At 41.6% G+C, this 24,434-nt stretch overlaps 1 protein-coding gene across 2 annotated transcripts in view; it reads left to right on the forward strand.

Moving 5' to 3' along the window:
* The window catches only part of LOC122811983 (sarcoplasmic/endoplasmic reticulum calcium ATPase 2-like), a 1,984,788-nt gene that overhangs the window by 1,911,910 nt on the left and 48,444 nt on the right, over nucleotides 1-24,434 (forward strand). The gene's annotated exons all lie outside the window — the stretch shown is intronic.

The following is a 24,434-nucleotide window of genomic DNA, read 5'->3' on the forward strand; positions in this document are numbered from 1 at the left end:
ACACAAAGGAAATCACCGGGGGGGGGGGGGGGATGATGGGGGTGGCCAAGATTGTAATTAGCGGCTCTGACAAAAATATCTGCAGAATAAGTTAAAGGAGGTTGGCATAATGGTTAAGGTGTTTACCTTACAAACACACGGTGCAGGGTTTGATATTCACCTGGCGTAATTGGCTAGACCTAAAATGGCCCATAAAGGGCAGTTAGCCTAATATGAATGAGTATCCATGAGAGAAACACAAATTATTCTGATAGGAATTTATTGCAAATAAAGATCCTATTGAGGTTTTGTATTAACTTGAAAGAAGCATGGAAATACATCCAGATCCAAAAGTAAAATTCAAATTCAGAGTTTTTCCTGTCAAAACTATTGCATCTTCTTATATGATGCCGATGAATAATGAGTCACTCCAAGGTAACATCACACAAGAGCCTCATGAAAAAGGAACTACAAACTTTAGTAGTTAATATTGAAGAATTCTCACAAAATGAATAAATTGGATATTTAAGTGGATTCTGTTAAGGAAGACTGTAACAGGCAAATTGATGACACCTTGCAACTGATTTTAAGTTGAAGAAAATTACAAATGTTTAGCTATATAAAGATATTATAGCATGATTGTAATTAGACATCAGAGAGTATTGCAAAAACATATTAACTTGTAGCATTTTACCGTGGTAATAGTTACTATATAGGCATCAGACAGTGTACCAGAAGTATAGCAACATGCGGACATTACAGGATTCAGGTACAGTGGTTTAGGTTCATAGGTGCTTACTTAGGCTATTGATCTTTGAGAACCTTACAAAGCTTAGTCTTATATTCCCATAGTGGTTTTTAGCCCTTATACTTTCCATACAAACAACCAGAGACAGAACAAGGATATTTTAAGACATTTACTTGTTGCACTCCCTATCAGTGAGGGACATGGGTGCTAAATCATAGGTGAGTATGCAGTTTTCCATCCATTCATCCACATTGCATTTGAATGGAGGAAGAGAAGTGTTTTCACTTTGTATGGAGTACTTAAAGTAGGTATGAATATTAGTGGTTTGGAATCAGGATAAAGGCAGTTCGGTTTTGACACACTTAAATGGCATCCCCTTTGGCTTGGTTGAAGGCTTAATAGTTCAGTTTATATCATATGTAAACTTTATAAAAATAATTTTTGTGAGAACATGAACTAGAACTGTAAGCTAGTAAGTACTTTACCATCCTACCTTTTCAGTCATTAGAGTCATTAGTTATAAAAAAAAAGTCTGTTACACATGAATGAAGACTTGCTGCACACTCCATCCGTTTTGATGTGTGGATTCCACTGCTTTCATCAGGGAAGACTTGACAGATCAGTAAGGTGCAAGCAGCTGTTAAACAGGAAGAATGGCTGACTCTTTCAGAGCCATGTATTACTAAATTGTAACATGTTTTTTAGGAGGCAGTCCCCAAGATAGGACCACACATTTTAGAGTAAATAATGAAATGTTAGTTAACTGAAATCACAGTGTGTGTCTGTGCAGCCAAAATAATTGAAACCAAAAATAAAACACTTCGATGTAGTATGAAGATATTTAGTAAAATCCAGAGAAAACTGTAAAAGTTTTAACAAAGCAACTTAGCAGTAATGGTTAAGCGCTTTCATCTTCATTGTAGGGCTTCATCAGAACCATTGAAAACATAAAAGTGCTAGTTTAAATACCAAAAGTCATGTGCTAAAGTCAAAGTTGACAAAATAAAATTTGTGTTTCCGGTTTCTAAACACAAATTTTAATTTTATACATTAGTATAAAATGTTTCCTAAAAATCTGTCTTAGATTATACACACAATAATAAACATTAAAGTGCTGATATGAATACCAGAAAACCCCTGTCATGTACAAAGGTCAAAGTTGACAAAAATAAAATTAGTGGTTTCAAAATGTGGTTAAAACATGTAATATGATATTGTCAATTTTTCATCTCATCCTCATTTATAGGGTCTGGATCCGATCCATCAGATCCGACTCAGCAGATACTAAGCTCTTGGCAACCAAAAAGCTCTTGGATACCTCCCCTTACCCACAATGCATCACTTCCTGTTAACTCAGATCTCGTTTGTCTCTTCACAAAGACGTGGTCCTATTAGCTAGCTCTTGGATTTTGGGGTCATATTATAGCTTTCTAGATTGTTATTTCTTTGTTTTTTTTAGCATATCTAGTCCTTTTGTATCTCCCCTTGTTTCTAAATACCTTTTTTGATAGTAACTGCTTTTTTGGTTAACTTCGCTTTCTCTCTCTCTCACTAGTAACTGTTTTTTATAGGTTACTCGCCCCCCCGTTACCTTTTAAGGTATTCCTAACTATTATTGTTAGTCGTCTCTCTCTTTTTTCATCTTTATACATATAACCTTCCCTTTTTTCCCCTGTCTTTTAGCTTTAAGTGTACATGTGTGAGTGTTTTTCTCCTTCCATATCTTTTTTTCCATAAGGCAGAAAAGCAAGATAAACCAGTAGGATTCAAACATGCACAAAATGTGGTCATAAAATTCCTTTCAGTGACTCCCACACCCAGTGTGTTTATTGTCTAGGGCCCTTTCATCTACAAGAAGATTGTGAGATCTGCCATTCTTTCAAACACCGAGCTTTGGTTGAGAGAAAAATTAATCTCATTTTGAAGGGCATGCTGCCATCTTCTTTTGAGGAGGTTATTTCTGGCAGTCAGTTAAAATCTGTGACTTCTTCCAAATCTGAATCAGCTCCTTGAAGCCCTGCTTCTTCCCTTTCCTGCAAAAGTGGTGACAGAGTAAAGAAGAGGCCACCCTCGGCTCTAACAGACCCTTCGGAGCCGTAAACTAAGACTTCTAAATCACCCAAGTCTGTGGAAACGGACTCGGTCAGAGCCTTCGGCACCGAGCACTCGTAGGTTGGATCTGGCTTCTTCAGCTCCGACTCTGTCAAGTAAGAATAGAACAGATCTGTTGATGTTGGATCCGACAACAAGATTTAAGCCAATTATGACACTTCCCAGAACTCTGTACTCCCCGACCTTTGATCCTGTTCCTTCGAGGGTACCGTCTCTCCATTCTTAAGTAGATCAAAATCTTACCAAGACACCCCCCCCCCCAGAGGCAGAGGGGGGAACAGTAATGGAAGACACTGCCTTTGTGGCAGAGGAGATACACATAACCAAGTGTCCAGAGAGTCTTTCTTCTGGAAACCTTTTCAGCACTCCTGAAAAAGAGGCCTGATTTTTCACCTCTGGTGGCAGTTGGGGGTCAACTCTCCCTGCACTGGAAAGCCTGGCAAAAGTTAACTTCCAATATGTGAGTGCAGAGGATAATATCCAGGGGTTACCAAATTCCCTTCTCTCAACAACCCCTCCAACAAGAAAATCCCAGACGTTCCACCAGAAAGGATCAAGTAGTCAGTCAAATTCAAAAACTGCAGGAAAGGTCATCCAAGAAGTCCCCCGACACCAGAGAGGATTCGGAACTTACTCAAGGTTCTTTTTGGTTCCAAAGAAAACAGGGGACTGGAGACCAGTTCTGGATCTCAGCAGACTGAACAAGTCAGTTCGACATGGCAAGTTCTGAATGATCACGGTGCAGTCCATACTTTTTTTTCTGCAACAGGATGATTGGATGTGCTCTGTAAATCTTCAGTATGCATACTACCATATAAAAATGGACAGATGTTCCAGAATATACCTACGCTTCCATCTGGGAGCCAGTCATTACCAGTTCAGAGCACTGCCCTTTAGTATAACTACTGCCCCCAGTGTGTTCACCAAATGTGTGGCAGTGGTTGTAGCTCACCTGAGACAACAAGGATTCCAGGTGTTTCCATATTTAGACGGCTGGCTCATATCTCTCCTGACCAGGCATTTACTTATCCATGCAAGGGACTGACTGTGTTCTTCAGATCTGTACAGAACTAGACATAATCATAAATTACCAAAACTCACATCTGGACCCTTCTCAAACACTGGAGTTCATAGGAGCGCACTACTGGGACACCACTCAGATAATTGCAAAACTTCCCCCTTCCAGAGTGTTAACACTCAGGCAACAAACACCCAGATTAATATGAGACAAGAAGGTAGCTGCTTGTCATGTTCTACAGGCTTCAAGATCGATGGCTACGGTGGTAGTATTAGTTCCATTAGCCAGATTTCACATGCAAATACTTAAATGGCTTCTAGCCGCACAGTGGTCAATTATCCACCAACGGATGTCTCACTAAATTCTCATAATAGACGCATGCAAAAGGACCTTGTTCATGGTGGATACATTCAAAGCAGTTGACACAAGGTTGACCCTTTGTTCCCCCTCAGCCACAGACCATGGTGACCACAGATGCTTCCCTGATGGGGGGGGGGGGCATTATCTTGGGAAGACTGTCCAAGGAACCTGGTCTGCAGACGAGGCCAATCTGCACATAAACATCCTGGAGATGAGGGCAGTGCTTTTAGCATTACAGGCATTTCAAACTGCACTTCCTCCTGGAACAGTATTGATCCAATCGGACAACATGTTGGTAGTCTGGTAGATAAACAAGAAGGAACCAGATCATACCCTTTATGTTGAGAAGTGCTCCGAGCATGGCAATGGGTGATCTTATCCAACTGCTTTCTTATAGCAATGCACATTCCAGGAAAGTCCAACATGATACTGGACAAGTTGAGCAGGTCCATTCTCATGCCTCATGAGTCGTCCCTCAACCAGATGGTAGTGGAGTACATTTTCTGCAGATGGGGCCAGCCGTGCTGTAATCTCTTTGCTTTTCCCCTCAACAACAAATGCAGCAGTTACTTTGCCCTAATCCCCCCACCGGGGGAGTCCCCGAGAGATGCTGTCATACACGATTGGCCTCCTGATCTATTGTACATCTGTTCTCCCCATCCCCTTGATTCCCAGATTCCTTCAGAAAGCCAACAGTTTGAAGAGAACAGTAATCCTCATGGCCCCATATTGACCTCAACAAATCTAGTTTCCATTCCTCTGGCCTTGTCCTACAGAAGAAACACGGGATTTTGAAACCTGTTCCAGGCCTTCGGTCACATCCAACAGTAATGATTCATCCCAACCTTCACAACTTTAAACTCATGTCTTGGTTTCTCCATTTCAGCTGATTGCCAGACAAACCCATGTTCTCCACACCGGTCAGTCATATTTTGATGTCCTCTCATAAGTCATCCACTCAAAAACGTTATAGGAGTAAATGGAAGAAGTTTGTAATTTGGGCTCAGCAACATAATGTAGATCTTCTCACAGGTCCTGTTCACTCTGGGGTCTATATTACAACAGTAAAATGGCTGAACACCGAACGCTGTTTCATCGACACATAAATAGCGAACTACAAGTTACATGAACAACCAGATCACAGATTTTTTTTTTCCTAGGGAAAAAATTGAGTGGCTGTCGCTGTGAATTTGCCCTTTTCCCCACTGTAGTGCAATCTCGGAGTTGGTATATTTAGTTAGGAGTGCTGTGGGGGGGGCACAACTCCCCACTTTGTAATGTTTGAACTGGTGTGTTGTGCCTGGATCGCCTACAGATTTTTTTCCATAGGAAAAAAATCGGTGATCTGGCAGTTCGCATAACATGTAGTTCGCTAATTATGTTTCGATGAAATCGCGTTCTGAGTTTAGCCTTTTTAGTGTCATAATATAGACTCTTCTCTCTCCTAGAATGTTTAGCCCACCTTTTCAACAGTGGAGCAGCTGTTTCTACAATTAAGGTACAATTAGCAGCCATTTCAAATTTTCACATTGGGATGGATAACTTATCTGTCATTTTCCGTAAACATTCCAAAGCGTTCTTGAAAGGGACCCTGTTGTTAAGAACTCCCCACAAGGATCCCTCTCCCGTATGGGACCTTAATTTGGTACTGTGTCTTATTTTTCAGCCCCTATTTGAGCCTGCAGCAACTTGTGATATTAAGTTTCTGTTTTGGAAAACTAGCTTTTTGATGGCCATCACTTCTGGAAGAAGAATGTCAGAAATTCAGGCACCATCTTCCCAGTCCCCATATTTGATTTTTCATAAAGACAGAGTCTCTTTGCGTACCAACCCCTCCTTTTTGCCCAAAGTTGTTTCACAAATAAATATTAATCAGTCCAAACATTTGCTTGTTTTCCTTCCTAACTTCAGCAATAAAAGCACGTGTTCTACATTTGTTAGATTTTCATAGACAGTTACATTTCTATTTGCATAGGACTAAAGAGTTTCGGAAAGCAAGTCAATTGTTTATTGCCTTTGCAGGACCTAGAAAAGGCTTACCAGTATACAAAGTTACCTTGTCAAAATGGCTCTCTGATTGCATTTCTTTTATTTACACTGCAAAAGGTGTAAATCCTTCAAACCTGTTAGAACTCACTCAACAAGGGCCATGACCACATCCGCAGTCTTCCAGACCAATGCCTCCATGGATGAGATTTCTACAGTAGCCACATGGGCAAACCATCATCCCTTTATCACTCATTACAATTTGGATTTGTTCTCCAGGGGAAGAGCCTCCTTTGGTTCGCTGGTTCTGAGAAACATCCTTCCAAGAGTCTGCCTGGGGAAAAGGTTGCTGGGGACAAAGTCATGTACTCACCATAACATTCCATCTGTAGTGCCGATTTTTTTAATCTCTCCTCATATTCCTTCCCTTCAACTCCCCTTCCTTTGCTTTTTCTGGTTGAACGGGAAGTGAAATTCTGACCATTTGTTATTATCTCCAATACTCCAGAAGTGGTCTCCTTAAAAGTGTTTTTAACATTAAAGTTCAGTTCTTTCTTCTATTGGAAAAATACTAGCAAACAAGATCTGAGGTAACAGGGAGAGATGCATTGTGGGTAAGGGGAGGTATTCAAGAGCTTTTTGGTTACCGCAAGCATAGTAACAGCTGAGTTTGATCTGATGGATCGGATCCGAACCCCATATGTGAGGAGAGTTGAAAAAAATCAACAATACAGATGGAACATTATGGTGAATACATAACTTCTTTGTAGTATGAAATGCTTGCTAAATATCTGCAAATCCTAGATTATACATGCACAAAAAAAGATTATGTAACTATAGATGTCCTTCTATTCTCATGTTGCAGTATTCTCACATGAGGGATCCTCTGCCTCAGGCAACCCAAATGTCCGGCTTCTCTACTAAAGCTTGCACCAGGTTGCTGTCAGCTGCATGTGACATTACATGCAGGGCCCTAAACCGTGGGCCATAAATGTGATGTTTGCACCCACAGACCTCCGAATTTCTTTGCCGCAGTCAAAGTCTGCTTGCTCGTTCCACTCCGCGCTTTAGAAGATGATACAGCTAAGTACCTTGTTGAGGAATCTTCTTTATTTTTGTTATAGGCTTAGGTTGCTGTTGCTCTTTTATTAGCCAATGTCATCTAGGAAGGGAAAATGTTAAGTGCGGTCAGCAAATTCTGCACAGAGATTCTCTCAAACTCTGCCTTTTCTGCTTAGGCCAGTCCCACGACTATACAACCTGTAATGTCTGTCAGTCATTTATCCCTAAGACCCTCTGCAGTCATCTGGCAGCCCTTAAATTATTTGTAGAAAACCAACATCTTAAATGCTTGGCCATAGGCATGGATACTGAACCGGCTGTCGAGGTGGAGCTGCCAAAAAAGAAGGCCAAGGTTTCAAGGCCTGCTGCTCCTCCGATTTTAGACATCCCACCAGCTGCCAGTCTATGGGCTGAGGGACTTCCTGAAGAACGACGACTTCAGAGGGTACCATGTCAGAGGCCGTCCTAACATCTCCGTTTGGTACATCCCCGGAGGTTTATGCAACGTCAGACTCACTGTAGGCCTTCTCATCCTAGCAGAAGAGCCAAGTACTCTTCAGACACACCTGCAATTCCCAGTGTCTCTCCTAAGAAGTCTGGGATTTACCCTCAACCTACTGAAGTCCTCCCTAACTCCATCCCAAAACCAGGTTTTCTTGGGATGCAGAACAAGGACAGATTTGATGAAGGCCTTCCTCCCACATGACAAGGTCACATCTCTGACAAGTTTCTTCTAAGACCTTCTTCTAGTCACTCAAATCTCTGCCAGGAAATTTCTCAGTCTGCTGGGCTTCATGGCATCTACTCTTCCTATGCTGCCCCTTTCTAGGTTGTACATGAGGAAGTTCCAGTGGTACTTGAAAAATGTCTGGTCCCAACACAATCACTCCCTGAATTTTCAGGTGCCCTTCCTTCCCTGCCTGAAGAAAGAGATGGAGCATTGGAGACAGCAACAGACAGACCCAGGGCTCCCTCTACAGGCCGCCAAGCCAGTCCAATTCATGCACACAGATGCCTCAGATCAGGGATGGGGGGGCACTATGAACGGTCTCAAGGTGCAGGCCCATTGGGAGCCCTCCCTCCAATAAAAACATATCAGTGTGAGGGAAATTACTGCTCTCCTTCTAGCTCTAAAGACCTTACTCCTGCTCATACAACCTGGCTCCCTTCAAGTTATCACAGACAACACCACAGTGATGTGGTACATCAACAAGCAGGGGGAACCAGATCCTACTTACTTTACAGGATAGCAATACAGGCATGGGAGTTGGCCAATCAGTACAATGTAACACTGCAGGAGGTCTACATCCCATCACAAGACAATCATCAGGCAGATGCCCTGAGCAGATCATTCTCTCAACATCACGGATGAATGTTACACAGGGATGTTTTCTTAGTCACTGTCCACCAGTGGGGTACCCCATAGATAGATCTGTTTGCCTCCCCTCAGAGCAGACAACTAAAACTATTTTGCTCCAGGCTCCCCTCACCAGTAATGTGGAAAGTGGATGCTTTTTCAAGCTCTTGGAAGGGGCTGTTCCTTTATGCCCCCCCCATCCCTCTCATCCAGAAAGCCCTGCTGAAAAATCAATGGGACAAACCAAAAATATTGCTGGTGACCCCCTATTGGCCAAGGCAGCATTGGTTCCCCTTCTATCTCTTGCCAAGGGCAGTCACCCCAAGTTGCCTCACAAGGTGGACCTTCTCACACAACAGAAGGGATCTTTCATCCATCCTCATTTGAAAACCCTCAGCTTAACCTCGTAGGTGATAAACTTCTGATCCCTTTCAGACCCCTTTTCTCTGAGGACATACTATCTGTCCTGCAGGAGGCCAGGAAACCCACTACCACGAAAGCCTACTTATCAAAATGGAAAAGGTTCTCCAGCTGGTGTCTTATAAGGCAACTAGACCCCTTCCAAGCTGATATTCCTCTAGTTCTAGCCTACATGTGAGCTCCTAAAATCAGAGCTTTCATACTCTTTTTAGTGAAAGTCCATTTGTCAGCCATTTCAGCCTGCTTTCCCATTGATCCACCCCTTTTATCTAGATTACTGGTAAAACTTTTTGTTAAGGGGGTTTTCCACATCAGACCACCAAGGAAATCTATCCCTCCTCCCTGGGACCTGAACTTTGTTCTGAAGAAACTTACCACTGCCCCTTTTGAACCTGCAGCTTCTGCCACTTTAAATATGTGTACCTGGAAGACTGTCTTGTTAGTAGCCCTTACCTCTGCTAGAAAAGTCTCTGAGCTGCAGTCACTCATGGGTACTCCACCCTGCACTATCTTTCACAGGGGCATGGTTTCTCTTCGTACTAACCCCTCATTCATGCCCAAAGTGGTCAACAAACTGTCCCTCAAGCAATCTATCCATTTGCCCACCACCTTCCCCTTGCCACAGAATGACAGTGAGAGAGTGCTCCGTTCCCTTGATGTTCACAGGCAACTGAGGTTTTATCTGGACAAGACCAAAGACATTAGGATGTCCAATCAACTCTTTGTATCATTTCACCCCAGGGGCTTGGGGAAAGCTGTATCCAGACAGTATCCTCCTGGATATGCAAAACTATAAACTTCTGTTACTCCTTCCATGGCAGAGAGTTACCCTACACTGTTAAAGCACACTCCATTAGAGCAGTGGCCTATTCAGGGGCTTTTCTCAAAGGTCTGTATACGGCCACTGTCTTAGAGGCAGCCACATGGTCATCTATAAATTGGATAACATCTCCAGAGCCAGGCAGGATTTGCAAAGACCATCCTCCATGGATTCCTGGAGACTGTCACCTCTTCCTCCACCCTTTATTCTGCTTGAGCTGTGGTACTCTCCCACATGTGAGAATACTGCAACATGAGAATAGAAGGACATACTGTAGATTCGTTTTGTAAAATCTTACCATAACCGTAGATGTCCTTCTCTTCCATGTTGCAGTATTCCTTCTCTCCCTCCTAGCCCCCTAAAGGACCTTTTCCCTGTCTGGATGGCATCCTTCCTGTATCCTTACACTATTGTTTGACTAGGCAATTAGTTCTGAGGTCTGTGCGTGTGGATGTCACATTTATGGCCCATGGTTTATGGTCCTGCCTGTGACATCCCACGCAATTGACAGCGACCATGCTTAAGCTTTGGTATAAGAGCCGGACGTTCGGGTTGCCTGAGGCGGAGGATCCCATGTGTGAGAATACTGCAACATGGAAGAGAAGGACATCTGTGGTTATGTTAAGATTTTGCGCAACTAATCTTTTTACTGCCATTAGTTTGAGAACCAGTAAAATAGATAAGTTCTCATTAAGACCAGGGTAGCAAGATGCATTTAGTTTTAATTGCCAGAATAGTTCTTTATACTCAGTTTTGGTTTCCCAAGAAACATATCTGCTGTTAAAGGGAACAATTTCCAATATCCCACATAAAAATTTAGAAAAATTGGTGCATGCCTGTGTGTTTAAACAGTGCATTGTTGATTACACATGGAAATTCCGTAATTTTGCTTATAAATATATTTGCTAAACTATCTTTCTCTCATAAAATGCAGGCAAATGGAACACAAGATGTTAAGTAAGCCCTTCAGATCCACAGTTACTGTCAGCCAAGTATGTCTTAGTATGAAGAAATGTATCCAAAGTAATCATCTTTTTTCTAAAATGTTGAAACACTGACCACAAGCCCCACATTTTCTGGTTCCTTTTGTGGTGAAAGTAAGTTTATCATCCATTTGTAAATCTAACATGCATTTTGTATTCCTCCCCACTTTATAAACAAAAGACTGGGTGTCACCCAGAGTGCTGTGTACACCCTCATTGCCTTTGAAAATATTCCAGTTTGTTATAATAAGATCTCTGATTTCCTTGGAGTATAAATTGTGTCATTTTAGGAAAATACTTTATTATTTTGGATCAATTTCTTCATACTAAGATATACTTGGCTGATGGTAGCTGTGGATCCAAGGGACTTATTTATATTGTTTTGTGTTCTGTTTACCCTGCACTTTATGTGGGAAAGACGGACTGCTTTGTAAATGTATTTATGAGCACAATTACGGAATTTCCAAGTCTAATCTCAACAATGCACTGTTTTACACACAGGTATGCACCAGTTTTCCCAAGTTTTTATTTGGGATATTGGAAATTGTTCCCTTCAACAGCAGAGGTGGTTCTTGGGGAAACCAAAATTGAGTATAAGAAGGTTAAACTTCTTTGAAGATGTATATAGTTTTGTGTGTTAGTATTAAGTTAATAGGTTTTGGGATGTTCTGAAGGCTTATTTGTGGGGGGGGGCTTGTGTTCTGAAGGTGCATTTGTGGGGGGGGGGGTTGTGCTCTGAAGGTGCATTTGTGTTTTTTTAAGGTATTCATTAAATAAGTTGTTTTGCAAGATGTGACATAGGTTCAAATGGATATGTCAAGAAACAGCTGTATAAAAGATCATTCTGCCAAACATTGTATGCATGGATCACAAAAGCTGAAACTGTACATAACAGGTGGGAGTTGTAACTTCTTATCATAGTGACACTTTTCATATTATGTTTAAATATGAAATGTCTCACAGACACAAGCAAAAAGATTAGTGAACTATATTAAAGATGCAGACTATAAATAGCTATGCTACAGGACACATGTTTGGAAAGAGCTGAGCATGTGAATTTGATAAAGAAAAGATTTCAGGGTGGTTATTTAGTGGAATGTCTAGGACAAAGAAAAGGGATTTGTTGTATTAATTGTGAGAGGAGCTCCAGTAGTGATAGAAGAGAGAAAAAAGATAATGGTAGATTTGCAGTAATAAGTGACTATTGGCAAGGGGGGAGGATTATGCTGGCTTGTATTTATATTCCATCTAAAACTACTACTATGGAGCTTAAGAAAATTTTGGGAGAAATGATGGTTTTCAGCAGGGAGTTCTACTTGTAGATAGGGATTGGAATTTGAATTTCAACAGTGAGAATGTATCTGGGGGAGGGCTAGAAGGGAAAATAAAAGAGATTATTAAAGACATTTACGAAAATATTTGGAATGGAAGATATGAATTCAGTAGTAGGAATTCAGAGAGAATTTACATATTATTTCCCAAGTACAAAAACTGGACTAGTCTAGACAGAAGTTATATTTCACAGGAACACGTGCATTTAATTGAAAGTTTGATACGCATCCACTATTCCAGATCACGCACCAATAATAACTAAAATAAAAATGCATGGTAATGAACTACGAATGAGATACTGACACTTCCCTACCTATCAGTTAAAAAGAGGGAAATTTAAGGAATGGGTAGTGAAAATTATTTGGGAGTTATTAGAGAAGATAGAAATTTATTCTGAGAATATACCTAGTGGAGTGGGATAAAATTAAAGAGCTTAAAAATAGGGTTGAAATAGAAGAAACAGGTATGGTTGTAACAAGAATTATTTAGAAGGACTGACAAAGGTTAAATTATTGCAGAATAGAGGAAATCTCGCAGAACAAGAAGAGGCACAATTGCAGAGTGCTGAAGAGAAGATAAGTGACTACATCAGTAATATGCATAAGTTTAGAAAGATTGCTGTTAAGCAACTGAATTTTGATAACTCCAGAGCACAAAAGGTTTTAGCACAGTGATTCAGGCAACAGAAACTAGAAAGGGTTGTCGCCAAACTTAAGGAGACCGTAACAAGAAAAATAACCCGAGATCCTGTAGAGGTATTAGAAATATTTTAGAAATTTTATGAAAATCTCTATAAAGTGGAGAAATGTGGAAATCAAGAAAAAGTACAAATGGAAATGTTTATGGAATAATTAGATATGCCAAGGTTAGAGGTAGATGAGGCTCAATTGCTAACAAGATAGAAGATGAGATTAAAATGGTGATTATAACCAATCTACATTAAATTCCCCAGGAATAGATGGTTTGGAAGCTAGGAGAGAAGAAAGTGATAAAGGTCTGGAAGGTTTTGTGTAACAGTATTTTAGAAGAGGCACCAGCATCCTGGAAGAAAGTGGTGGTGGCTGTAATGCCTGAAGATGGTAGAGACCCATCAGATAGGCCCGTTTCAGTTCTAAATCATGATTATAAAGTGTTTATGTCAATAATAGCTAAAATAATGGCAAATGTAATGCCAGAATTAATAGATATGGATCAATTTTGTTTTGTGGAGGGGAGGCAAACATTTGATAACAATTATGATCCAGAGGGAAGCAGAATATAAGCAAATACCACTGTTGGGTCTTGACGCAGCAAAAGTATTTCACAGAGTATGCTGGGATTTTATACTTAGAGCATCTTGTGATAAAATTCTAAGGTTGATTAGGAGGATATGTGATAGTTCAGAGGTGAAAAGTAAAGTGGTGGTGGTGGGGTTCATCTCTGATAAGTTCTGTTTGAACAGAGTAACCAGGCAGGGCTGTCCTCTTTCCCCTTTGTTATTTGCATTCTAATTAGAACCACTGGCAAAAAATAAGGGACTCTGAAATTCAAGGGTATAATTGGTATGGTAGTCAAGAAAATTTGTCTTTATTTGAGGATGTTGTATATAATAAAACAGAAATGCATTCAGTGCTGTGTAACATTCTGAGACTGTTTCATGTTTTTTTGGGATACAAAATTAATTTAGATAAAACAAAGGCAATAACTGTAAACTATATACCCACATACAAATTTGTTCTGCAATACCCATACTTACGGGGATATGAGAAAATGAAGTACTTGGGAGTATGGATTAAAAAGTATTCTGTTATGGCAGCGAAAGGATATGTGGGAGGAGACTAAACAAAAGTACCGGAAGCTCTGTTTTATGGGTATGGATAGCAAAAATATAAGCAGTGAAAATGTTTTTAGTCCCTTTAGTTTTATACACAAGTCAGGCATTTTTTTATCAACCAGAGGAAAAGTTGTGGGTAGCAGTTAATAAAGAGTTGAAGGATTTTACCTGGGAGGGGAAAAGGGCAAGAGTCAAGTGGGATAAGCTGATCCTTCCACCAGAATAAGGTGATTTGGGATTACCTGATTTGAAGGGATATTCAGACCTACACACTCAAGGCTCCTGTACATAGCACAAGCATAAAGCTGTAATTCAAAATGGAAAGGTATCATTATGAAATCTGTTGCTATGATGGCTTAATGGTTAACTACTTTGACTATAGTGTACAGGGTCCTGAGTTTGAGCCTTGCAGAGGCAGTTTATTTATACCCATGAACCTATATGATTGGATGGGTAATAGGAAATTCACCCCGGGGATCACTTCTGTGGTTCTGCTTGACAGGGGCACAGGAAAATAATTTTCTTGGGTGGCGAAAGCCAGGGTACCTTTTTGGCTAGGCTTGTATAGGCCCTAGGGCCAAACCTACCCATGAACCTATATGAAAGGGGGACACTCAAGAAACAATAAGAGACTGTGATTTTGAATGCACATCCTTAAAGAGAATAACAATAACCATACAGAATATTATATTCATAAAGTAGTAAAAAGTATTCTAAGAACTAAGCCAGGACAGTAATGCAGAAAGGAGATTCTGCCTATAGAATAGACAAGAGGGGGCTGGAATTTACTGAAGAAAGCTGGCAAAGGAACTAAGGCATTGGGAGCAAATAATTAGGGAGGGAAAGGTAATATAATGGGAAGAGGCCAATAAATCATTTGGACGGTTGGCTAGAGATTGCCTTCCCTATCAAGGATTGATGTCAGAGTATAGGCAAAGAGAAAAATATGGGTATCTTAAGCAAAAGACCAGGTAGAGTTTTTAGTAGAGTCTAAAACAGAAGCTGCTGTTAAAAAGGAATAATTAGTAGGGCATATAAAATATTGCATGACAACTGTAGGAATCAATCAGAAGAGGTTAGAAAGGATTGGGAAGAGAGATTGGATAAGCAATTCACAAAAAAAAAAAAAAAATGGGGGAAGGGTATATGTATGTTTCCCAAACAAGCAGCAAAGTCTAGAATATTTAGGCTGTTTGCTTGCAAGTGTCTACATGGGAATTTTTATACCCCAAATGATATAGTGAAGTCCATGGAATGTGGTTGGCAGGAATAGTGAAAAAAAATTCTGCTGAAGAATCTGGTCACAAAAAGGAATCATTGAACTGGGATTCGAATATCCACTGTAGAGGAATAATCCAGGTACAGTGGGTCAGTAATTCAGCTTTGTATCAAAGTATTGCATGTCTTTTGATACAATCCCATTTACAGCTGTAATGAGTCTGGATTCAAATCTACACAAAGTGTCTCCTCTAACAAGATTAATGCCAAGAAAAATTTTAAATCCCGGTAGAGAGGAATGCCCATAGTGTAGAAAAGTCATGAAGTAAGTGAAACACAAATAGTGGCAAGTCTAATAGAGACTAAATACAACACACAAGCATATCTGAGGACTGAGGACCACCCAGGTCATGGCAGGCAGCCAGGCACACAGAAGAGACTGATACAGTGGTCAGAAAATCAGCCTAGAAGACCAAATAACACTCACCTTCATGTAAGAGGGAAATCCAAAAGTGCAGTCTTGCTGAAAATAATTTGTTGAGCACAAACAAACTGTTCTGAGTCACAAATTTTGAACATTGTCAGCAGTTCAGCTATCAGTAAGCATATATGCACTTACAACTGTTTAAAGCAAAAGATAAAAAAAATGTCCTCTAGGCAAGCTACAAACACACATGCTGCACTATTGGACACAGGCACCGAGAAATGCTTTAGATTTACACAATGGAAACATAAGGTTACTGTTCAGTTTCTGTTGTGTCCACATACATCCAAAGCATTAAATTCCTGGTAAATTTGGCTGTTAATATTGAAAAATGACAATCAAGGAGAGAACATGGGGGATATGTAGTGCAAAGCACTTAAATCAATTAAAATTTGCTGTATTGGATGAGACTGTAGTAAAAAACTACCGTACTATTATTTCAACTGGCAGCCAGCGCTTTGCCCTTTGGCATGTCTGCTGCTCCCAGCATCTTTGCTAACTTGTCTGCTGCCAGTGTTCACTGACTTGAAACTTGTAGGAATCCACATCTACCCATACTTTTATTATGTAATTCATACAGTTGCCATGGAATAACTCCCATCTGCCTGCAGAACCTATGTATCCTCCAAGAAGTACAGTAAGACAGACACCCCAATGTATCACAAGAGTCTTCCTTGGAGTAACCTTAAACATATCGCCTTCCATCAAGATGAGTTTTACCAAAAGATGTGTCTTCCTGCACAACTCTCAGAAAATAGATCTGACATCTAGAACACTTCTCAAAGCCTTGACCTATATGTCAGCATCCATTTTGGTGGTTCCTCAGGCAATGCTGCTTCAGAAAGCTCCACCAGTACTTCAGAAGTCTCTGCGGCCATCAGTACCAACCCTCGAAACGGGATTTTTATAGTCCCAGTCTCATCTGTCAAGAAGTAACTGATTTGGTGGGTCTCCCAGGTCAGCTGCAACTCGGACTTAATGCAATAGCTGACTTTACAGGCATTTCAGTTGTAGTTTGAGATGACTCGCATTGGTCAGCTCAAAGTTCAGGACACTCAGCCAAAGGATTTCAAAGAGATGATTGTAGTGTTTTATGTTTTCCATACAACCTGTGACCAAAAAGTGCTCAAAATAGTAACAGACAATATTTCAGTGATGCCATTGTCAACAAAACTGGGGCACTCATTCTTAACCATTCGACAGGCTTGTCTTGAAGGTATAGGACTTGGCCATCAATCCATACGTCAGCCTACAGACAGTATGCATCTCCAGTAGCCAGAAGATGTCAGCAGAGCACCTAAGCAAAGCAGTAAGCACTCAACATGGATGAAAGCTTGTCAGGAAAGATCCCTGAGGATTATTAAGAAATGGGGAACCCCTAGGGCACTCATATTTGTAATGAAAGACATTCACCAGCTACCGGACTTTACACTTTCCATTCCTGACCAAAACCCTAGGTGACTGATCGTTCATGTTTCAGTGGAGGCAAAAAGTCCTGTATACTTTTCTGACTTTCCCTTACATTCCAAGGGTTGTGATCAAAGCAGGATGGGACAAACAAATCTTATCCACAAAGCTGCACAGTGGCCAAGGCAAGTGTAGTTTTTAAAGTTGAGCCTCATTTCAGGAAAAAAAATTAATTCTTCCACTACTTTTCAACTTCATAACTTAGTGAGAGAGGGTCTGCTACGCTCCTGTTTCCTATAATCAGGCTCAGAGCCTAGAAGTTTTCAAGTTAGTACCTCACAGTGACTTTTTTTTCCCTGTTTGGTTGGCATTTTGTAAAAGATTAGAAGGATAAACACTTAGAAGTGATTCCTGGAGAAGAAGAAACAATTCTCTTGAGCATGCATTTGGCAGAATTTGGACTCCAATGATGCCAGTATTTTTCAACTCCTGCAATGTTTTATTGATTAATTTGACAAGGAACGGGCCTTCTTTCCTGTCAGTCTACCTGTCTGCTGTCTCTGCATGCCTATATCTGAACCACCCCAGGTTCCACAAATTCTGCAGTGAAATTGTCTCTCAAGGGTATTCTGTGTTTAAGGCTATGTAGGAGAGACCTATGTGCTCTCCATAAACCACATACTTTGTAACAGAGAAGCTTATCTCTTGCCTCCTTTTAAGCTCAACTAGCTCAATTATCCTGTGTCTCATTTTGGTGGCCATCAACTCAGCAATGAGAATTTTAGTATGCACTGAATCCTGTACAGTCTTCCAGCAGGACATATTGTCCTTAAGCACCAGTCCTTCATGCCCAAGGTAGCCTTGAAATTAAGCTTTAACCAGTTCATACAGCTCTATATGATGTTCAGTATTAGTTCACAGTTGCAGTAGCTGGGTCCTACCCCCACTGACCAGCCAGCTTTCAAAGCGCACTGAGACTCAAGAGGAGCTCCATATAAAAGGAAGTTATAGCTCCAAAATAATCATGGCTTTTTTTGCTGCTGAAATGCAGTGATTTGAAGGGTTCCATGGAACTGTCAGTCAGCTAATGGTCCTTCTAGGCTGGGCAGTTAAGGCCTGTGTGGAAAAACATTCCACTATTTTTATATTTCTGACTAAAACAGGATGTTTATCAGAAAACTAAATGTATTTTGACTTGCATTTCTAAGGGAGCTTTGTGTGTAAATGCTTGTATGGAATTTTTGTGTACAGTTTTCTATTTTCTGACCGTTTCCTACAAATTTTGTAGATTTGTGTGAGCAGGGCAGGATACTGTGCTTGTTGAGGGACTGTTGGTGGTTAAATTTCCTCAGAATCATTTGATGTTCATCGTGTCTCACTATTGCAGTCATTACACTTGGGTTATCCTGCTGGCAGGCTACCCGCAGTCGGCCCGAGTTCCAAAGTCAAGTTCCAAAGTCACGGTCCAGCGTCGGTTGCTGTCTCTTCTTCCCTGACGTCAGTGCGCCAGGGGTATAAAAGATGCAACCAACGCCATTTGCTTCAGTCTTTCTTGCCGCGCGGTGCCCGAAGCAGAAGCAGTTCGCAAGTGCTGGTCGGCTGACTCCTGAGATTTTCAAAATAGTGTTTCAGAACCGAAGTCTTCAATAAAGCTAAGTACCCCATTGGGGAAACTTTTTCTTGCTCCAGACTGATGTCAGTAAAAATTAACAATTGTATTTCTTGTGGGAAGCAAATACCTCATAAGGACTTTCACTCTTACTGTATTCCTTGCCTAGGCCCTGACCACGACCTTATTAGTTGTCGGTTTTGTACTGGATTCAACAACCACACGATTAAACGTCGGTTTGATTTTGCATTACATTACTTTGGCTGAAGGTTTAACTATATAATGCCGTCGGAACAACCGACGACCAGAATTCATAAAAAAATGCAAAGACAAGGAAAAGGACAGGCATTCGAGGTCCAAAACCGACGACGAAGCCTCTTCTAAGCCAGTCACCGGTTCTCAGTAAGGCGCTTTCGCAGCCCCTGACACCCACTACCTCAGAGCCACAGGCCGTATCCGACTCCCACGTGGAGACAACTAGGCCTCTGGATACTCAAGGTATTAGGCCTACAGAAAATATTCCCTCAGATGGGTCCAGAGCCGCTGAGCAGGCATCGGCTTCTGAGGGTGTTTTTCAGACCTTCACAGCTTACTATTAAATCCTCTGCAGAAGCCAAGGTACAGTCAAAGACACCATTAAAGACAAAGAAACAAGTACAGCATTCTCCTGGACAGTCAACCATGCCATAGAAACAAATGCTTAAAATGGCCGAAGACTTAATTACTTTGATCAGGGGTTCCCATCCCCCTCCTGATAAAAGGCCTAGGCAAGACACTGACTATGATTCCTCTGACCAGGTTTCTGTTTCCTCTGATTCCTCTTCAGATCAGGGCTGTTCTCTTCCTCCCTATGAGGACTCTGATGCTGAAGAATCTATACCTTCAGCCTCTCCACCTGAGGATTACTCTTTTGGGGAAACTCTGCACACCATGAGGGAACATTTCCACTGGGAGAGCCAGGATTATTCAGAATCCAAGAAAAGGTTCAGAGATTTTCTTTTACTGCCTCAGCACAGGCCCCTGGCTATCCCCCCTGTGCTTGATATAGTTGATGATGTTTTCTCTGAATCCAGTCTGTCTCCTGATTCTTTACCCCCTACACCAGTGAAACCAGACAGGTATTACAGGGTCCCTGACTCTCATAAATTTCTTTATAAAAACCCTGCTGCTGACCCTGAAACAATTTCTTAGGGTCCCAAAGGGGTTAAGGCTTCCACTGCTAAAAACCCTGTTCCCTCTGATAGGGATTCTAGAGCTCTGGATAGATGGGGGAAAAAAGTTTACACCTCTGCTACTTTTGCTGTAAGGGCTTTAAACTGCCAGTTTCACATGCTTAAATATCAGCAGTACCTCATGTCTTTGTTAAAACAGAAAATGCTTACAAATTCAGAGAATCCTGACAATAAGGAAATGCAGGAATTATTGCATGCGGCTGAACAAGTGGCAAAGCATACTCTGCAATGTGGTTTTGATTCATTAGAGGCTTCTTGCAGAGCCGCACTTACAGGCTCTGTCATTCGAAGGAATGCTTGGTTGAAAGAACAAAGTCTACCTGATCATGTTAAAAGTAAAATTATTGGACGCTCCATTACAGCATGATACTTTGTTTGGTGTTAAGGCAGAAGAGGTGTTAAAGAAAATGGAGGATAAAGCAAAATCTATGCAGACAGTAAAGGATTTCTTACAGGTTCAACCACCTAGGTTTAGTAGAAACTCGCCTTCTAAAAATTGGTCCTTTCAGGTGTCAGACAGGCCAAAAAGAGGCAGATACAGACGCCCAAGAGGCAGATCTCAGCCGCAAGGCTCCTACAGACCTAAACAATGGGGTGCTTCTGCCCCCAAAGGAGGAGAAGACAAATCACAACCTTATAGGAAACAGTCCCAATGACTTTCCTCTAATAAGGCCAAGCACTTACCTTTTGGCAGCACCCCGAGGGGGAAAGCTAGCATTTTTCGCACAAAATTGGCACATAATCACCCAGGACAAATGGGTTCTGAATATAGTTTCTCAGGGCTACATGTTCCACTTTCACACCCTTCCAAAATCAAAATGTATGCCGGACCTGCTACAAAACCAATGGGCAGAGGCACAAAAGGAAATTGCTGCTCTCATGGACATGGGAGCTATTCAAAGAGTACCACAGCAAGAACAGGGACAAGGATTTTACTCAAGACCCTTCTTGGTTCCCAGAAAGGACAAAGCCTGGAGACCAATACTGGACTTGTCAATCCTAAATACTTTCCTGGATGTTCCAAAATTCAAAATGTTAACACTGCAGCAACTTCTACCCGTGCTTGGCTAGTTACTTTGGACCTCAAGGAGGCATAGCTGCATGTCCCAATGAGACAATCTTGCAGAAGATACCTCAGATTCATAGCTGGCTCAATGCATTACTAATTCTCTGCACTGCCCTTTGGCTTATCTGCTGCGCCCAGGGTCTTCACAAAATGCCTGGCACCAGTAATTGCATTTTGCAGACAAAGAGGAATTCAGATATATCCCTAATTGGACGACTGCCTTATTCAAGCAGAGAGCAAGGACATTCTAATAAAGCATCTGGCATTTGTAAAAAGATTATTAATTTGCCTAGGGTACACAGTAAACGAAAATAAATCAAAACTAGTGCCCTCTCAAGAGATATTATTCCTGGGTGCAAGCTTAAATACAACTACCCAGATGGCTTATCTCACACCAGACAAACAAAGGCAACTGACTCATTACTTTCAAATGATGGCAACAAAGACCCAGCTCCCTGCAAGAAAAATTCTGCAGGCCCTGGGCTTCATGGCTTCCTGCATTCTACTAATTCCATATGCAAGACTGCATATGAGGAAACTACAATGGTATCTAAAAAGTGTTTGGACTCAACATTGCCACAGCCTGGAAACAATAGTAACTATAATTCCCTGTCTACAACAGGAGTTTCGATGGTGGGTTCTAGGGCCTGTCACCACAACAAGGGACAGTCCTTCACCTTACTCACAGCCAGGCAGACAATAACAACAGATGCATCGGATTATGCCGGGGGGCATACATGGCAGGAAAATGTATTCAGGGCACGTGGCCCAAGGAACAAATGCATCTTCACATGAATCAAAAAGAGATGCTAGCTGTACAGAATGCCCTGACAGCATTCAAGGATCTACTACATCCAGGACAACTATTGCTAAAGACGGACAACACCACGGTTACGTGGTACATAAACAAGCAAGGGGGCACACATTCCTACCCCCTCTGCAGGTAAGCCATGACTCTGTGGAACACAGCACAGATCTATCAAGTACATCTGCAGGCACAATTCCTGCCAGGAAAGAAAATACACTGGCAGACGAACTAAGCAGAAATCTCATGGATCTGCACGAATGGAAACTAAATCCACAGGTCTTCAGCATGATAACAAGGAAATGGGGACACCCGGACATAGATCTTTTTGCCTCCCCTCATAACGGCCAACTACAGAAATTCTGCACAAGAACTTTTCACTCACAAGCATGGAAAGTGGATGCTGTTTCAGCTGGAAAACCGTGACAGTCTATGCCTTCTCTCCACTGCCTCTTCTTCCCAAGGTACTCCTAAAAGTCAGACAAGAGAAGCCAAAAATGATCATGATTGCTCCAGACTGGCCATGCCAGCACTGGTACCCAATCCTAAAAAGCTTGTCTCGAGGCCCAGCCTGGCCTTTGCCTCAAATTCCTCATCTTCTGGCTCAACAAAACAATCAGATTCTACACAGTCAACTCAGAACCTTAAATCTGGGTGCATGGCAGATAATATAGCCACTCAGACCACACCTCTCTCTAAAGCTGTTATGGATGTCATTTTAGTAGCCAGGAGACCCAGCACTAGGAAATCTTATGCAGAAAAATGGAAGAGGTTCTGTGCTTGGAACCAGGCACAAGGACTCGAACCACTTGTTCCAAATATACCTCAGATTTTACAATACCTGACTGAGATGCTGGACAAAGGCCTATCCTTTTCATCTATTAAAATCCATGCCTCTGCCATTTCAGCTCATTACAATATGGAACCTCCTATTTTTTCACATCCACTGCTAAGGCAGTACCTCAGAGGGGCAAGAAACATAAGACCCCCAAGGAGAGCACCAATACCTAATTGGGACCTCAATTTTGTATTAGAAAAGCTCACACTGCCTCCTTTTGAGCCAGCCAACACAGCTGATGTAAAATTCTTATCATGGAAAACTGCTCTGCTCCTAGCAATAACTTCAGCAAGAAGAGTCTCAGAGTTACAGGCATTAATGGCAGTGGAACCTTTCATCATTTTTCATCAGGACAGGGTCTCTCTAAGGACAAACCCAACATTTATGCCAAAGATGGTTTCCAGTGTGGCTCTTAACCAAACCGTTCATTTGCCAACTTTTTATCCAAATCCCCGGAATAAAGGGGAGAGGCTTCTGCACACTTTGGATATACACAGACAGCTACGATTCTACTTGGACAAAACAAAAGTGTTCAGAAAATCTGAGCAACTGTTTGTAGCTTATGCTACAGGATCACAAGGAAAGCCTATCTCAAAGCAGACAATTTCAAAATGGATAGGACACTGCATTCGCTTCTGTTATGCACAACATGGCAAATCAGTGCCTAAGGGCATAAGGCCACATTCTACCAGAGCAGCAGCCACTTCAGCAGCCTTTCTCAGAGGAGTACCAACCAAAGACATTTTAGAAGCTGCAACCTGGAGTTCAGTGCACACTTTCACTAAGTACTACCACTTACCTCTCTACTCTAAATCCAGAGTAGGCTTTGCCACTGCAGTTCTGCAGGGCCTGGTAGCCTCTCCTAATCCTGTTTAGACCCAGCCACCCAACCTCAGCTTTGGGATTCTACCCAAGTGTAATGACTGCAACAGTGAAACACGATGAACATAGTACAGTTGTGTACCTACCATAAATGTAGATGTTCGAGTGTATTCACTGTTGCAGTCCAGGTTACCCACCGACCATCCCCCTTTTTCATTGCTAGGTCCTTTCTGTACTTCTCAACTCTATGTGATGTATTTGCTTGTAGATGAAGGAAATATTATTTTGGTACATGCATGTTTTTTTACATAATTTTTTCCAGCCTTTCCTATTTGGGGGCACCTGACATGTGGGGCAAGAAAAACTGAAGAAAATGGCGTTGGTTGCATCTTGTATACCCCTGGTGCACTGACGTTAGGGAAGAAGCGTCAGCAACTGATGCCGGACCTAGACTTTGGAACTCGGGCCGACTGCGGGTAGCCTGCCAGCAGGATAACCCAAGTGTAATGACTGCAACAGTGAATACACTCGAACATCTACATTTATGGTAGGTACACAACTGTACTTTCTGTGCCTTATCTTTTACTGACATTTTCAGGACCCTATATCCGCACTTGAAGTATTATTCTTAGTTTAACCTATGGAGCAGCTAATAGTCTGTAGTGCTTCCTTTACCTGTCCGCAGGAAGGAAAAGTTGTCAGGAAGTCTTTGGGTGTTAGGCCAGCCGTTTTGTGCCTCAGCGACTGGTGGATTCCTTTCCTGTTGGTTCCTCAGGCTGGTGAAGGTCCTTCACTTGGCTACGATATGTATGCCTACTAAGGGTTTGTCATTTTCTTGGGAGTTTCACAGAAAATGTGATCATATTGAGGAAATCTTGCTTTCTGTTGTTTTTCTTTTGTATGGACAGGGAAGTTTTGCTAAAGTATTCATTTCTGCCTATTTGCCTACTCCTCCTCCTCCTC

The sequence above is a fragment of the Protopterus annectens genome, chromosome 9.part0 (genome assembly GCF_019279795.1).
Source record: "Protopterus annectens isolate FY-2018-M chromosome 9.part0, PAN1.0, whole genome shotgun sequence".
NCBI classification, from domain to species: domain Eukaryota; kingdom Metazoa; phylum Chordata; order Ceratodontiformes; family Protopteridae; genus Protopterus; species Protopterus annectens.